Raw genomic sequence first — 16,527 nt, forward strand, 5'->3', positions numbered from 1 at the left:
GGGGAGACAGGCAGGCAGATGTTCATGTATCTCCACCAGTCAAAGATATATCTAGGTTGGGTATTGGGTTACACTTCTGATTGAGCATTACCAAACTTATAAAGCCTTTGATTAATATTTTTTAAAAAGTGTGTAAATGAAAAAAGGAAAAGGGGGCATGGAATGGGGGGGATGGGAAAAGGGGATGGCATCTGAAGTGTAAACAATATATCCAATAAAAAAATAAAAAAACAAAACAAAAAAAACCAAAGGCAACACAAGATTGATAAATAATAAGACCTTAAAACAGGGTAGGATTCCAGAATTAAAGATGGGCCAAAGATGAATACTAGTAGAATGTTCAGTCAAGTATCTTATATTGCTAGGTTTAGGTAGTACTATAGTCAATAAAGTCAAATAAACTCACAGTTCTAGTAGGGCCAGAAAGGTCAATTCTGTGCAGCCTCTGGAAATAAAACTGGGAACAAAGATTGGTGAGGATGGTTTTAATTTATGTCCAGCCTCTAACTCTATAGACTTTACAGAACATAAATGTCCATTCTCAAAGTAGCAATTATTTAAGAACTTTTGGAATTGATTAGTGGAATGTTTCCAAGCTTGAGAAAAATATTTTTTAAGCAGAGATTCATTGAGGAAGTGGCAGAGTAGAGAATTGATCTGTATATTTCTTGGATTTTCCCCTTGGTTCTGACCTCCTACATCTCTGTTAACATAGTAGTTTTAATTGTCAAAATAATATTGGAAATCTCTCATGTATATAATATTTTTGTCCCTAAGATACCTATAGCTCATCTTATAAAATTAATTTTGTACTTTGATAATGTTAAATATTTAGATAATGCATTCTGATTACTCTATGCCCTACCTTCTTTTATTTCCCTTCCATTCATGTCAAGCTCGATTTCTTTCCTATCTTCCTAGTGTCAAGATACATGATTTTTGGTTGTTTTGCAATGTATTACTTTAGTGAAAGCTGTATTTATGACCATTGACTTAGAAATATCCTTTAGAGCAAGGCACAATCATCAGGAGTACCTAATTTGAGTGCCACCCCTCCTCCCTGAGTCTACTGGTAGCATATAGTTTTGCAGTAAGAGGTAGGATTTAGAGCCCATCTCTGCTTGGTTGCTGATGGGCCCATTCTTAGCAAACCTCATATGGCCATCTGTATTTGCTATGAGTTCATAGCTACAATGTCTGTGTCTTACACTAAATATTTCACAGCCCTTCTGCCTTTTTTCTGGCCCCTTTTCTGGACCCTATATTCTTTTTCACTCTCCCTTTTCTGAACTATTTCCTGAACCATAAAGGAGATCTCCATTCAGAGAAATCAAAAATTTGTGGCTTCATATAGAAAATACTTTCAGGATGAGCCAATATGAAGCATAGTTAGAAACTTATATAAACTAGAAAGAATTGCACTCTATAAAGCACACTAGTAACATAGTCTTGGGATTTTCAAAGTCATGTGTAGGTATCTTTATATGTCCTCATAGAGGATTTGGGTAGCTTTCCAGTTGCATTCAACACAGGCTATAATTTGCAGTAATGTTTAAAGTTTAAAAGATGCTTTAAAAAGTAGGAACATTGATTAGACTTACGAATGAATTTAAGTACTAAAAAGGAGCCCCCAAAATTTTAGGTTATTTTAGTTGTAAAAAAAAGTAGTTTATTTATTGTCTTTGATATACCTAATTGAGAAAGCTGTAGTAAAATGTGCTTGCCTCAGTGGACAATTTGAGCTTTATCTATGCTATCAGGATTTTCCTGACTCTGTCTTCAGAAAATATAAACCCAACTTCTTTTCTTAACTTGAGATGCACACACAGAACAGCCACATCATCTGGACTGATGCTTGTGTGTAGAAGATCTGGACCAATGTATTTGATTAATAGTGAATCACAGAGAATTAAATAGTACCCAGTCATCCTGATCAGAAGTCTTCAAACAGGACCTGCTGTCATGATATCCCACACTTCATTCATGAGTAAATCACTATAATTGTGTTATTACTATAATATTTCCCATTTTGATGAGCTCCTCTTCCATGGTTGAAAGCTTTTAGGTAGATGGATATTATTGATTTTTAGTCAGGATTTGATGTACTTCAGATGTGATGGCAGGATGACCTGAATATATTTGGAAGTAGAAGGCTGCTCAGAACCCATACACGTTTTTTATTTTCTCTGCTTTTCACTGTGTAAGCTCTGGTCCATCACCCTGCTATGCTGCTGCAGACAGTTCTTTCATTCCATTATTTTCACTGAAACTAGCCATTGTAACTCTCTATTGAATTTAGTATTAACCATGTATTCTTTTAAGAAAGCACTATAGCATGGAGAAGGAAGAGAGAAAGAATAACCAGCCAATTGGTTGTCACTTACTGAAGAGGGCACTCAAAATAATGCTTCTTACATTTTTTTCTGCTGTCATCTGTTAATCTGCATATATCACTGGACTGTGGATCATTCACTTTATAAAATTTGCCTTTTATGTAATCATAGGGATATGCATTCTACACTGGGCAGTCACATAAAAAGCTGGGTATGATATCATGTGCACTATCATTGCTGAGAGGTGACCATAGGAGGATATCTAAGGCTAATTGCCCAGCTATTGTAGCTGAATTTGTAAATCCCAAGTCTCACTGAGCTACTCTGTCTCAAAAATAAGGATTATCAATTTTAAGATGATACTTCACAGAAAGAGTCATATATATACATGCATACACACATACATACACACACATGCACACATGTGCACATGCACACACACAGAAGTATCACACTCACATGCACTCACTCATGCACACATGCACAAATCAAGCCATTATCATCCATATCCATTGATTATTAGATTCTTTCCTCCAGTGAGGCAGAAATTTCAAATGAAATTTTCTAGTCTTCCTTCTTTATGTTCATTATCACCCAAGGAAATTGTCTTTTACAATGTAAATGCTTAATTAGATTTCTCATTATTACAATAGAAAAATTCAGATGTGACTCCAGCTAAAAAATGATGTTACAAAGATTGTGTGAGTGTGTGTGTGTGTATGTGTGTGTACACGTGTGCACGCGCACGTGTGTTCAGACTTCAAGAATGTGGAAACCTGTGAGATTTTAGACACATGTTCAACAATCTGTTTAAAAAAAAAACCTCAAACTTGTCTTGGGATAAACAGAAGCAGCAGATAGGAACAGTGTTATATATTCTTTCTTTCTAAATTAAGCCCTGTGTTACCATGCTCTAAATACTGTATGAAATAATTAAAACAAAAAAAGGAAAAAAATGTGTTTTTTTCCATTTAAAAGACAATCATAACCAGAATCCAGTTATACCAAAATGCAATATTATTGATTTCTATCAAAATTGAAATCTATATTTATTTTCTTTTTTTAATTTTTATTTTTTATTGGATATTTTATTTACATTTCAGATGCCATCCCGTTTCCCCATTTCCCCTCCCTAGAAAACCCCTATCCCATAACCTCTTCTCCTTTTTGCTTTTATACAAATTTTTAATGTTAAATAATGGCTTTATAAATTTAGTAATGCTCAATATCAATCAGAAGTGTAACCTAATACCCAATGTATATATATATCAACTATCTTTGACTGGCAGAGACATGTGAACATCTGCCTCCATGTATAGCCCCCTCTCTCTCTCTCATCACCTAGCTCTTCCTCTCCTTCTCCTCCTCTTCTTACTCCTCCTCTCCTTACTTCTCCCAACTTAGCTCCTCCTACATATCACCCTTCCTGTTAAAATAAAACTTTTCTCTCAAAATACAGTTAGAGCATAACTATACCAATTTATATCAGTAAGGTGCAAGATAGACCTTAATATCCAGTCCATCATTTTGTTGACTAACCAGAACCTCTGCCATCTCTCATAAATAAAAGACTTAGTTCTGAACCTGGCTTTTTTTCTTGGCTTTAGAATGAAAGTCAGCTGAAAACCATCCTCTCAAATCTTTTCTCTTAAAGTAAATAGCAAGGATTGGCTATGAGACTATAAGTTTTCAACCCCATCAGAAATCCAGAATAACTGAGTTAACTGAAATTATGGGAAGCACAAAGCATAGCTTCTAAAACATAGCCAATTTATAGAGACCATTGAACACCTGGACAGTCCCTATACTACAGAACATTGGAGCATCTGATCTTCAGCCTTCTGGCCCAGGATCATCTGACAGATCTAGTGATGCAGAATTATTAAGGGCTGATTACTCTGTCTTGGTAGATATAATCAGTCTACTATTCTGCAAGTGTGTCCTTTACTGGAGAGTGATTTGTCTGTAGATGGAAAGAGGCAATTCTTGCCCAGTGGCTGACTCACCACAACTGGAGTAACTCCAAAGATGCTCAATTTCTTGTTAGAATCCAAGACAGAAAGCTGTCAGGAGCGGACAGATCTCTCATTAAAATGAACATTAATACAGAAATGTTTGTAATGTCAATTCTGTGGATTTCTGATGTTTTGAAAACCAACTATCCATGTAAGGTAATCTGGAATGTTGTCCATTAACTCTACTCAGCTATTTCTGAAGAAAATATAGAAAACACCCTAACAATAAACTCAAAGCCATGAATTTGCTAAAGGCCCTTAACTCACAGGCTAACCATCTCAAATAAGTTAAAGTTAAAGAAGGACTGGGTCTAAGCCTTGTATTCCTAAATGTGTTATACAGGTGCAATGCCTATGATAGTAACAATATTCATCTCACTTTTATATCAGTAAGAAGCTTGTACCAATGAAAACCTTAAATTTGAAATCAAAGTAAATTTTGTACCATTTAAGAAATTATAACTTCACCTTAATAACAATTATACATATTTCTACCAGTAGGTTATGGCTATGCAATAAATCCTAGCTAATCCTCCCTGTTCCATCAAAACCACTATTTTCCCCTAGAAAAACAGCCTAATATTAACCACCTCAGTCCCTAAGCCCAGGGAATAGGGGCACCGACTCTTCATTAACGTCTTCAAGCTGATTATGGGTGTTGAGATATTAGAAGAGGGGTTGGGGAAAAAGTAAGTTGATAAGCCTCTGACACTGTGTCTTCACTGCAACCAGCTGGAATTCCAGGACATCAGAGGTTAGAGCAGGTGTGCTCAGCTTGCCTGATGAGTAGATACACCAAGGGTATGTATTCTGCAATATACAATTCTCAAAACAAATTTTAGTATGAAGATAATTGTTTGTTTGAATTCTGGAATCTAGTCTTCTAGCGGCCTGCCTCTGACATGTCTGATCCATATAATTCTGGGAGTTTCTATGAGGGTGTGCTCCTACCATCCTCCTATTTTTGCCTTCCTGCTCTCAAATTTCCCAACATCAAGGAATCTAAACTTTCAGGCAACTAGGCCCTCCACTTCCACTGATACCTAACCCCTTACCCCAATCACTCCCCTCCAATTACTATGAGGGTGTGCTCCCACTATCCTCTTATTCCTGCCTCACTGCTCTTGCAGTTCCCCAACACTAGGGTATCCAAACTTTCAGTTACCAAGGCTATCCACTTCCACTGATGCCTGGTAAGGCCACCCTCAACTACCTATACAGAGCCATGAGTTACTCCCCCCCCCCCCTTTGTGTTCTTGGGCTGGAGATTTTAGAATGGCTACTCCAGCTTGTTTCTTAGGACCATTTGCTTGAAAATTTGTTTTCCAGCCTTTTACTCTATGGTAGAGTCTGTCTTTGCACTAAGGTGGGTTTCCTGTATGCAGCAAAATGCTGGGTCCCATTTATGTACCCAGTCCATTAGTCTATGTCTTTTAATTGGGGAACTGAGTCCATTGATGTTAAGGGATATTAAGAAACAGTGATTGTGGTCTCCTGTTATTTTTGTTATTATAGGTGAAGTTATCTTTGTGTGGCTATCTTCTTTTGGATTTGTTGGAAGAAGGTTACTTTCTTGCTCTTTCTAGGGTATAATTTCCCTCCTCATATTGGAGTTTTCCTGCTATTATCCTTTGTAATGTTGTGTTTGTGGAAAGGTATTGTGTAAATTTGGTTTTGTCATGGAATATCTTGATTTGTCTATCTATGGTAATTGAAAGTTTTGCTGGGTATAGTAGCCTGGGCTGGCATTTGTGTTCTCTTAGGGTCTGTATGACATCTCTCCAGCATCTTCTAGCTTTTATAGTATCTGGTGAGAAGTCTGGTGTAAATCTGATAGTTCTGCCTTTATATGTTACTTGGCCTTTCTCTTTTACTGCATTTAATATTCTTTCTTTGTTTTGTGTACTTGGTGTTTTGATTATTATGTGACGGGAGGTATTTCTTTTCTTGTCTAGTCTATTTGATGTTCTATAGGCTTCTTGTATGTTCATGGGCATCTCTTTCTTTAGATTAGGGAAGTTTTCTATAATTTTAAAAAGATATTTATTCACCTTTTTTTTCTTTTTTTATTAGATATTTTATTTACACTTCAGATGCCATCCCCTTTCCCCATTCCCCCCCCCTTTAGAAAGCCCCTATCCCATGCTCCCTTTTCCTTTTTGCATTTATACATTTTTTAAAAATAATGTTAATCATAAGCATTATAAGTTTGGAATTGTTCAATCAGAGGTGTAACCCACTGACCGACCGGTGGAGATACATGAATATCTGCCTCCCTGTCTCCCCCCTCTTTCTCTCTTTCATCACCTAGCTTCTCCTGTCCTTCTTCTCCTCCTCTTCTTACTCCTTTTCTTCCTCTCAGTACTCCTCCTACCTTAGCTCCTCCTACACATCACCCTTCCTGTTAAAATGAAACTTTTCTCTCAAAATACAGTTAGAGCATAATTATGCCAATTTGTACCAGTGAGGTACAAGATAGTCCTAATACCCAGTCCATCATTTTGTTGACTAACCAGCACCTCTGTCATCTATCCAAACTAAAACATTTAGTTCTGAACCTGGCTTTAGGATGAATGTCAGCTGAGGACCATCCACTCAAATCTTTTCTCTTACGGTAAATAGCTATAAGTTTTCAACCCCGTCAGAAATCCAGAATGACTGAGTTAACTATAATTGTGGGAAGCACAAAGCATAGCTTCTAAAACTTAGCCAATTTATAGAGACCTCTGAACACCTGAAAAGCCCCTATACTACCGAACGTTGCAGCATCAAATCTTCAGCCTTCTGGCCCAGAATCATCTGACAGACCTTGGTGATGCAGGATTATTAAGGACTGATTACTCTGTCTAGGCAGATATAATCAGTCGACTATTCTGCATGTGTGTCCTTTTCTGGACAGTAATTTGTCTGTAGATGGAGAGAGGCAATTCTTGCCTAGTGGCTGTTACCACACAACTGGAGTAACTCCAAGGATGCTCAATTTCTTCTTAGAATCCACGACAGAAAGCTGTCAAGAGCAGACAGATCTCTAATCAATATGAACATTAATATATAAATATTTGTAGCATCAGTTCTATGGACTTCTGATGTTTTGAAAACCAACTATCCATGTAAGATAACCTGGACTGTTTTCTGTTAACTCCTCTCAGCTATTTCTAAGTAAAATATGGAAAGCACCCTAACAATAAACTCAAAAATATGAATTTGCTATAGTCCCTTAACTCATAGGTTAACCTTCCCAAATCAGTTAAAAAAGTTAAAAAAGGGCTGGGTCTAGGCATTGTATTCCTAAATGTGTTATACAGGCACAATGCCCATGAGTGTATCAATATTCATCTCATTTTTATATTAATAAGAGGCTCGTACCAATGAAAACCTTAAATTTGAGATCAAAGTAAATTTTGTACCATTTAAGAATTTATAACTTCATCTTGATAATAATTATACAGATTTCTACCAGTAGGTTATGGCTATGCAGTAAGTCCTAGCTAATCCCCCCTGTTCCAACAAAACCACTACTTGTCCCTAGAAAGACAGACCATTATTAACCACATTAGTCCCCAAGCTCAGGGAATAGGGGCGCTGACTCTTCTTTAACTTCTTCAAGCTGATTAAAGGTGTTGAGATTTTAGAAGAGGGGTGGGGGGGGGAGAGTAAGTTGATAAGCCTCTGATGCTGTGTCTTCACTGAATCCAGATGGAATTCCAGGACATCAGAGGTTTGGGCAGGTCTGCTCAGTATGCTTGATGAGTAGATACACCAAGGCTGTGTATTCTGCAATATACAATTCTCAGAACAAGTTTTAGTATCAAGAAAAAAAAAAATTTCCACCCCCAGGGCGCTGACATTTTTTTTTAAAGATGTTGGTTCTGAAGACTTTTTTTTTTTTTCCCACTTCTTAAAATTGGTTGTAGTATTTACGTTTCAGATTTTATCCCCTTAGCCTACTTTCTCCCACCACCCAGAAACCTATCCCATGCCCCTCCTCATGCTTCTATGAGGCAGTGACCACACCTACCCCCTCACTATCCCCTCCCCGCCCTCACATCCCCCCCCCACTGTGTGTTCATTCATTCATTTTTCATTCATTTTTTTTATGGGACCAAGAAACTCCTCTCCCACCTATGTCTGACAGGGCCATCCTCCCCTACATATACCTCTGGAGTCTTGGGTCCCTCCCTATGTGTTCCCAGGCTGGTGGTTTAGACCCTGGGGGGCTCTGGTTGCTTGGTATTGTTGCTTTCCACCTGGGGTCAATAACCCTTTCTGCTCCTTCAGTCCTCTCACTAAGTTCTCCATTAGGAAACCCCTGATCATATCAGTGGTTAATTGTGAACATTGTCCTCTGAGTGTTTTAGTCTTTGGCTGACCTCTAAGGAGACAGCTATATCATGTTCCTCACATTATGCACTTCCAGCCATCCACAACAGTGTTTAGATTAGGTGGCTGTACATGGGGTGAATACCCAGGTGGAAAGGTCTCCTGATGGCCCCTCCTTCAGTTTCTGTTCCATGTTGTGTTTCCCTATTTGCTCCCTTGAGCATTTTTATTTCTCGTTCTAAGTAGAACTGAGGCATCCCTTCTTGGTCTTCCTTCTTCATGAGCTTCATGTGGTCTGTGGGTTGAGTCTTCGCTAATCCAAGCTTTTGGGCTAACATCCGTGGAGATATGTTTGTGAAACTATCTTCTTTTGGGGTTTTTGGAAGATTACTTTCTTGCTTTTTCTAGGTTGTAGTTTCCCTCCTTGTGTTGGAGTTTTCCACCAATTATTCTTTGAAGTGCTGGATTTGTGTTGAGATACTGTGTAAATTTGGATTTGTCATGGAGTATTTTGGTTTCTCCATCAATAATGATTGAGAGTTTTGCTGGGTATAGTAGTCTGGGCTGGCATTTGTGTTCTCTTAGGGTCTGTATGATATCGGTCCAGGATCTTCTGGCTTTTATGGTCTCTGGTGAGAAGTCTGGTGTAATTCTTATAGGTCTGCCTTTATATGTTACTTTGCCTTTTTCCCTTACTGCTTTTAGTATTTTTTCTTTGTTTTGTACATTTGATGTTTTGACTATTATGTGGCGGGAAGTATTTCTTTTCTGGTCTAAACTATTTGGGGTTCTGTAGGCTTCTTGTATATTTATGGACATCTCTTTCTTTAGGTTAGGGAAGTTTTCCTTTATAATTTTGTTGAGGATATTTACTGGTTCTTTTAGTTGGGAGTCTTCCCCCTCATCTATACCTATTATCCTTAGGTTTGGCCTTCTCATTGTGTCTTGGATTTCTTGTATATTTTGGGTTAGTAGCTTTTTGTATTTTGCATTTTCTTTGACAGTTGTGTCAATGTTTTCCATGGTATCTTCTGCACATGAGATTCTCTCTTCCATCTCTTGTATTCTGTTGGTGATACTTGTGTCTATGACTCCTGATCTTTCTTTTAGGTTTTCTATATCCAGGGTATTGTCCCTTTGTGATTTCTTTATTGTTTCTACTTCCATTTTTAGATCCTGCATGGTTCTGTTTAATTCCTTTTCCCGTTTGGTTGCATTTTCTTGAAATTCCTTAAGGGACTTTTGTGTTTCCTCTTTAAGTGTTTCTATCTGTCTACCAGTGCTCTCCTTAAGTTCTTTGAGAGTGTTATTTATGTCTTTCTTAAAGTCCTCTATCATCATCATGAGAAGTGATTTTAATTCTAATTCCTGCTTTTCTGGTGTGATGCGGTGTGCAGGGCTTGCTCTGTTGGGGGAGATGGGTTCTGATGATGCCATGTAATTTTGGTTTCTGTTGCTTTCGTTCTTGCTCTTGCCTTTTGCCATCTGGTTAACTCTAGTGCTCCCTGTACTTGCTGTCTCTGACTGAAGCCTGTCTTTCTAGTTATCTAGCTTGTGTCTGATCTCCTAGGGGTCCAGATGTCTCTGTGATCTTCTCCAGCTGCACTGATTACAGTGGTACCTCTACGATGCCTCAGGATATGGTGCCTCCAAGGTAGTAGTCCAGCTAGGTGTCTGCTGTTCTGGGTGCAGTGTCTCTTCTAGAATATCTCAGGATATGTTGTCTGAAGCTCTGAGTTCATTTGTTCCTCTGTGGATCTGGATTGAATGGACCTTCCAGTATGTCTCAGGTGGAATCCGGGGTCCACACAACAACAGACCTGGCAGAGGTCTGATCTAGGCCTCAGATCTGAGATGTAGTTTCTAAGACACTGTCCAAGTTAGAGCGCCTGGGATCCCTGCTTCCTCTGGGTTCTTGGAGGTTGGGGACAGAGCTGCCACCCAAGATCTGCTCAGTGCTCTGGCCCAGACTGGAAGGAACCAGTGTTCTGGGCCAGGAGTAACTTTGTGGGTCCTTTTGGTTCCCAGTTACTCCCTGTTTAGGGCGGGCCCTGCTGTCTGCTTTCCTAGGATACTGCCTGAGTTCCAGCACCTGGGATCCCTGCTTCCTCTGGGTTCTTGGATGTTGGGGGCAGAGCTGCCACCCAAGATCTGCTCAGTGTTCTGGCCCAGACCTTTATTCACCTTTTAAGTTGGAAATCTTCACTCTCATCTATACCTATTATCCTTAGGTTTGGTCTCCTCATTGTGTCCTCAATTTCTTGAATATTTTGTGTTAAGAACTTTTTGCATTTTCCATTTTCTTTGACAGTTATGTTGATATTTTCTATGGTATCTTCTGCACCTGAGATTCTCTCTTAAATCTCTTGTATTCTGTTGGTGATGCTTGTGTCTATGACTCCTGATTTCTTTCCTAGGTTTTCTATCTCCAGCGTAATCTCCCTTTGTGATTTCTTGATTGTTTCTACTTCCATTTTTATGTCCTGGATGGTTTTGTTCAATTCTTTCACCTGTTTGGTTGTGTTCTCTTGTAATTCTTTAAGGGATTTTTGTGTTTCCTTTTTAAGGGCTTCTATCTGTTTACTTGTGTTCTCCTCAAATTCTTTGAGACTGTTATGTCCTTCTTAAAGTCCTCTATCATCACCATTAAAAGTGATTTTAAATCTGAAACTTGCTTTCCTGGTGATATGGGGAATTCAGGACTTTTTAGTGTGGGAGATCTAGGTTCTGATGATGCCAAATACCCTGGGTTACTGTTGCTTATGTTCTTGCACTTGCCTTTTGCCATCTGTATCTCCTTAGTGCTACCTGCCCTGTCCCTGACTAGAGCCTGTCTTTCCTATTATCTTGGTTGTATCAGAACTTTGTGGGGTGGGTGTAACTACTTGGGTAAGTGCTGGGACCCAAAACCTGCTCAGTGCTCAAGTGCAGACAGGATGCTGCCCAGGTTAGAGCTCTGGGACCCCCATTTCTTCTGGGTTCTTAGAGATTGAGGGCAGAACTGCCACCCAAGATCTGCTCAGTGCTTTGGCCCAGACCAAAGGGAACCAGTTCTCTGGTCTGGGAGTGACTTCCTGTGTCCTTGTGGGTCCCAGTTACTCCCTTTTTGGGGTGGGCCTTGCTGTCTGCTTACCTAAGATACTGCCTGGGTTAGAGTTCCTGGAAGCCCTGCTTCCTCTGGGTTCTGTGTGATGGGGGCAGAGCTGCTGTCTTGGATCTGCTCAGTTCCTAGGCCCAGACAAGAAGGAACCAATGCTCTGGGCTGGGAGTGACTTCCTGGGTCCTTGTGGATCCCAGTTACTCCCTGTTTGGGGCAGGCCTTGCTGTCTCTTACCTAAGATACTGCCTGAGTTAGAGCACCTGGGTTCCCTACTTTCTTTGTGTTCTTAGAGATTGGGGGCAGAGCTGCCACCCAAGATCTGCTCAGTGCTCTGGCCCAGACTGGAAGGAACCTATGTTTCTGACCGGGAGTGACTTCCTGCGTCCTTGTGGGTCCCAGTTACTCCCTGTTTGGGGTGAACATTGCTGTCTGCTTACCTAAGATACTGACAGGGTTAGAGTTCCTGGGAGTCCCACTTCCTCTGTGTTCTATGTGATTGGGGGCAGAGCTGGAGTCTTAGATCTGTCTTATATTTATTTTCTAATGGCCTATTGTTATATAAGCAAATAGAAATGTAGAAGGTGCCTGCCAAGTTTTCTTTGTTCTCAAACCCTAGAATAAAGCATTTGACCAGGGACACAGAGGCATAGAAGATAGATGGTACATGAGAAATGAAGAGGCTCTATTGTGCCTGTTAAACATTGTCAACTCAACAACCCTCAATATTACCTGCAAAAGGAATCTTTAACTGAAAAACTACCACTATCATATTGGCCAGTAGACAAGTCTCTGGGTCATTTTTTTTTTTTTTTTACTAATTACTTATACTGGAGAATTCAGTCCCCTGTGGGTGGTGCCACACATTGACACCTGGTTCTGGGTTGTTTAAGAAAGCAGACTGAACAAACTATAGCGTGTAGTCTGTAAGCAGTTTTCCTCAATGGTTTTTGCCTTATTCATGACTCCTGGTTCCTGCCTTGAATTACTGCTCTGACTTCACTCGGTAATCCAGATATATAAGTTAAGTTTCTGTGAAAAAAAAATATGTGCTCAAAATACTCCTAAACTAGGAAGCTGATGACCCTTTGTTTGTCATTAACATAGAACCCCATTTTCTGGCATTTCTAGTGCAATTATTTTATAAGTAGCCCATGTAGTTTAGGGCTGTTTAGTACTTTGCTATCTACTACCTTCTTTATATTTTAACTCTCTCTCTCTCTCTCTCTCTCTCTCTCTCTCTCTCTCTCTCTCTCTCTCCTTCCACACACAACCTTATGCTTCTGTCATTTTACTATATCCTTACTTATTTGTCATAAAGTAGCTGATTATTTTATAAGGTATTGTTAGAAATATGCATATGTCAATAGTAAAATACACCATGTGAAAATCACATTGTAAAAGAAGGTGTCCAGGATTGTGAAGGGCTCAGGTGTGGACAAAGAAGAAAGATCACTGGGAAATTAGAAGAGAATGTGAATGTTGACTATAGAATCTGGAGTGGGAAATTGTAGAGAAATAAGGCTCCAAATGTGCTTATGAGTCACATAGCAATAGAAACAATTCCATGGGAGAGATGACTGAGTTAAAACTTCATTTGCTGCTAGGGTGCCTTCACACTCTTGTAGAGATGGTGTAAAACACAAACACAGCAGATGATAGTCATTTAGCAGTTAGGAAACCTGTGTTCTTTTCAGAGTGACATTTATTCATTGTTTGAGGAAATGGTTATGGATGCCAGGCTTTTCCTTCTCACCCATGTATGCCTGCCAAGTGTCCTGAAAGTAAGCTTATTATTTATTTTACCCCATTGCTATTTATACTAGACAACTTTCTCCATAGAAACAACTAAAAACTAAGGCATGGATATACATATACACACATACACACATAGACACACACATACACAGAGAGAGAGAGAGTGAGACAGAGGGGAGGAGGAAAGAGGGAGGGAGGGAGAGAGATACATACTTGTTAGAGTCAGAGCCAGACTATGACAACCCTGAAAAGGCTGGCTCAGCTACCTTTTCTCAAAAGGCCAACTAATCACAAAAGTAGTAGTTAAAAGTAGAGAAAGGAGACATATTCACTGTCACCATGTTGGCAAGAGGAGGAAAGAAGTACAGTATGCACCTCAAATCTGTCTGTGAGATCTTTTTGGGGGGGGAGGTGGATGTTTTGAAATAAAGTTTCTCTGTATAGGGCTGGCTATCCTGATACCTGACACTTGCTCTGTAGACCAGGCTGCCCTAAACCTTACAGACATCTGCCTACCTCTATCTTCTGAGTGCTAATATTAAAGGCATGTGCCTCCATACCATCTGTTGGATCTTAATAAGAGGCTTAGATTTCAAAATGGAACAACCATTTTTCATAACTCAGTAACCCTTCCTATTATCATTGTCTGAGCTTTTCTTTTTTGTAAGATAGCTTTTAAAGTTGACATAATCATGATAATCATAATCATGTCTCTGTTTCAGAGAGATAAGATCCCACTTGACTGAATTTGGGTTTCAGCCTTTTATTTCTTTCTGGAGGACTTTCAGTTTCTTGGAGACTATTGTTTAAATAAGTCAGTAGGCAAAGGGTGAGGTATAATTGTCTCTTCATTCCCACCATCCCAACAGTTCAGAAACATACATGCAACACAGACTGAGGCTGAGATTTTTTATAGTAAGTTGTTCCACTGAGTAATGGAATCTGGGAAGGATCATGGTCTGCTATTTCTTAACTAGGCACCCCTAAAACTCAAGAGGTTATAATAAGGTAAATTTAAAAAAACAATTATATATGTAAATCATTGAAGTTTGACAGCTGGAGAACCTGACAAGCTCAACTGGGAGAGTAAGTCCCACCTGGTGGCTAGAAATGATAAAAACAGACACCCCAAGTTCAAGCAGGACCTCTGCTATATTTGTGCCAGTGACCTCAGACTGTTAGGTGTATGCTCCTAGTTTTGGTGGCTCAGTCTCTGTGTGCTCCCTGAGGTCTAGTTGAGACCACAGGTCTTCCTATGTGGTCATTCTTCCCTTCATCTTCTTCCATTCTTCCCCTAATTCAACCATAGTGCTCCCTGACTTCAGTTCAATGGTTGAGTATAAATATTTGCTTCTGTCTCAGTGAGATGCTACTAGGGCCTCTCAGAAAACAGCCAAGCCAGGATCCCATCTGTGTCTTGGATTACTGTGTACCTCCTAGGAAGTACATAGGATGTAGGTATGGGTAGGTATCTGGCTGCTGATATGAGAGACACCTTCTTGAGGTGGCTGTCTGTCTCGTTCCTTCCTGAACATGCCATTTGGAACCAGAAATGATATTTAAGGTGCATATTGTTGATCCATGTAGCCTTGCTGAGACTTTGACACTATAACATTACATTTTCTTCTACAAAGTACATGCTTGAGTACTACTTTATTAAATTACAAAATAAAGTCTCCACATTATAATTAAGTTTAAATTATTGTTTTGGGACTTAGTTATAGCTAGCTTGGACTACATGTATGTTCATATCTGGAAAGCTGGTATAATGATTGGTGTTAGTTTTAGGGCATGGGAAAGAGGGAAGTTAGAGAGAAAGATAGCGAGTTTGGAAATCTTCAGGGCAAAAGACTTTTCTCCTTAAGGATAAGTACACTGGTGGATTCAGAAAAGACTTCTTTCTCACTAGACAAAGCAGGGTTCCTAAGAAGGACCTATCCTAATGTTAATGAGTAGCCTGTAGTACTGTATGTACCCATACAGTAAGGTTTGCTTCTGAATTCAAGATAGCAATTGAAATACAGAGGGCTCTATCCTATGCAAGTATGGGTCATATCACAGGGTCATAGGGAATATTCCTGTCAGCAAGTTTAGCCAGATACTGAGGCTGTGACTCAGAAAATTACATGAACTTCTCCTGAAAAGAACCTAAGTTTTGTTCCCTGCACCTATATCAAGCAGCTTAAAATATTCTGTAACTACAGTACTTTTGACTATGAGCACTGCACTCAGATACATAAACACACACACTTAAGCACATGTGAGTGCACATAATTAAAATTAAACTGTTTAAAAAGACCTTTACCTGCTAAATTATGCCACCATTTCTGCTTCTTTGCTGTGTTTTCACCTGATCAATAGTCTCTGAACTGATGGCAACATTTCAGTGAAGCTGATTTTGAAATTTCAATCTTGAAACATTCAGTCTAAAGAAACCTCTTTTTTGTTGTAAAATACTTGACCTCAGAGAGTTTGTTTTATCCTTTTAAAATCATGTTTCTTTCTGAGATTTTAATGTAGGTACATTATTTCCTTCTTCATTTTTCTGCCTTAAACCTTGCCATACTTGTTTTTGTTCAAATTCTTGTCCTATTTTTATTAACTGCTCTTAAACACACACATACACACACACACACACAAACACACACACACAAACACACACACACACAAACACACACACACACGTTAAGTGTATGAATGTTTTCAATGCTGACCATTTAGTAATGGACAACCAAAAATTGATAAGCTAGTCCCCGGGGAAGACTGTTTTCTCCAATGTTCTGCATTACAGTTGCCTAAATTTCTTTGTAGAGAGTTGATGCATTCTGGGCACATTAGTGTGACTACTGTTATTGTTGTTGCTCAACTCCTGTCTGAGGATTCAAGTTGGTGAAACATTATGGGTATAGCTTCTGACAATTCATGGAAAATGATCTTACAGCAAATTCTGCCTCTGGGTCTCATAATCTTTCTGGCCTTTCTTACTTTCTTACTTTCCTGAACA

Source organism: Arvicanthis niloticus, chromosome 10 (assembly GCF_011762505.2).
Source record: "Arvicanthis niloticus isolate mArvNil1 chromosome 10, mArvNil1.pat.X, whole genome shotgun sequence".
In the NCBI taxonomy this organism is placed as follows: Eukaryota; Metazoa; Chordata; class Mammalia; order Rodentia; family Muridae; genus Arvicanthis; species Arvicanthis niloticus.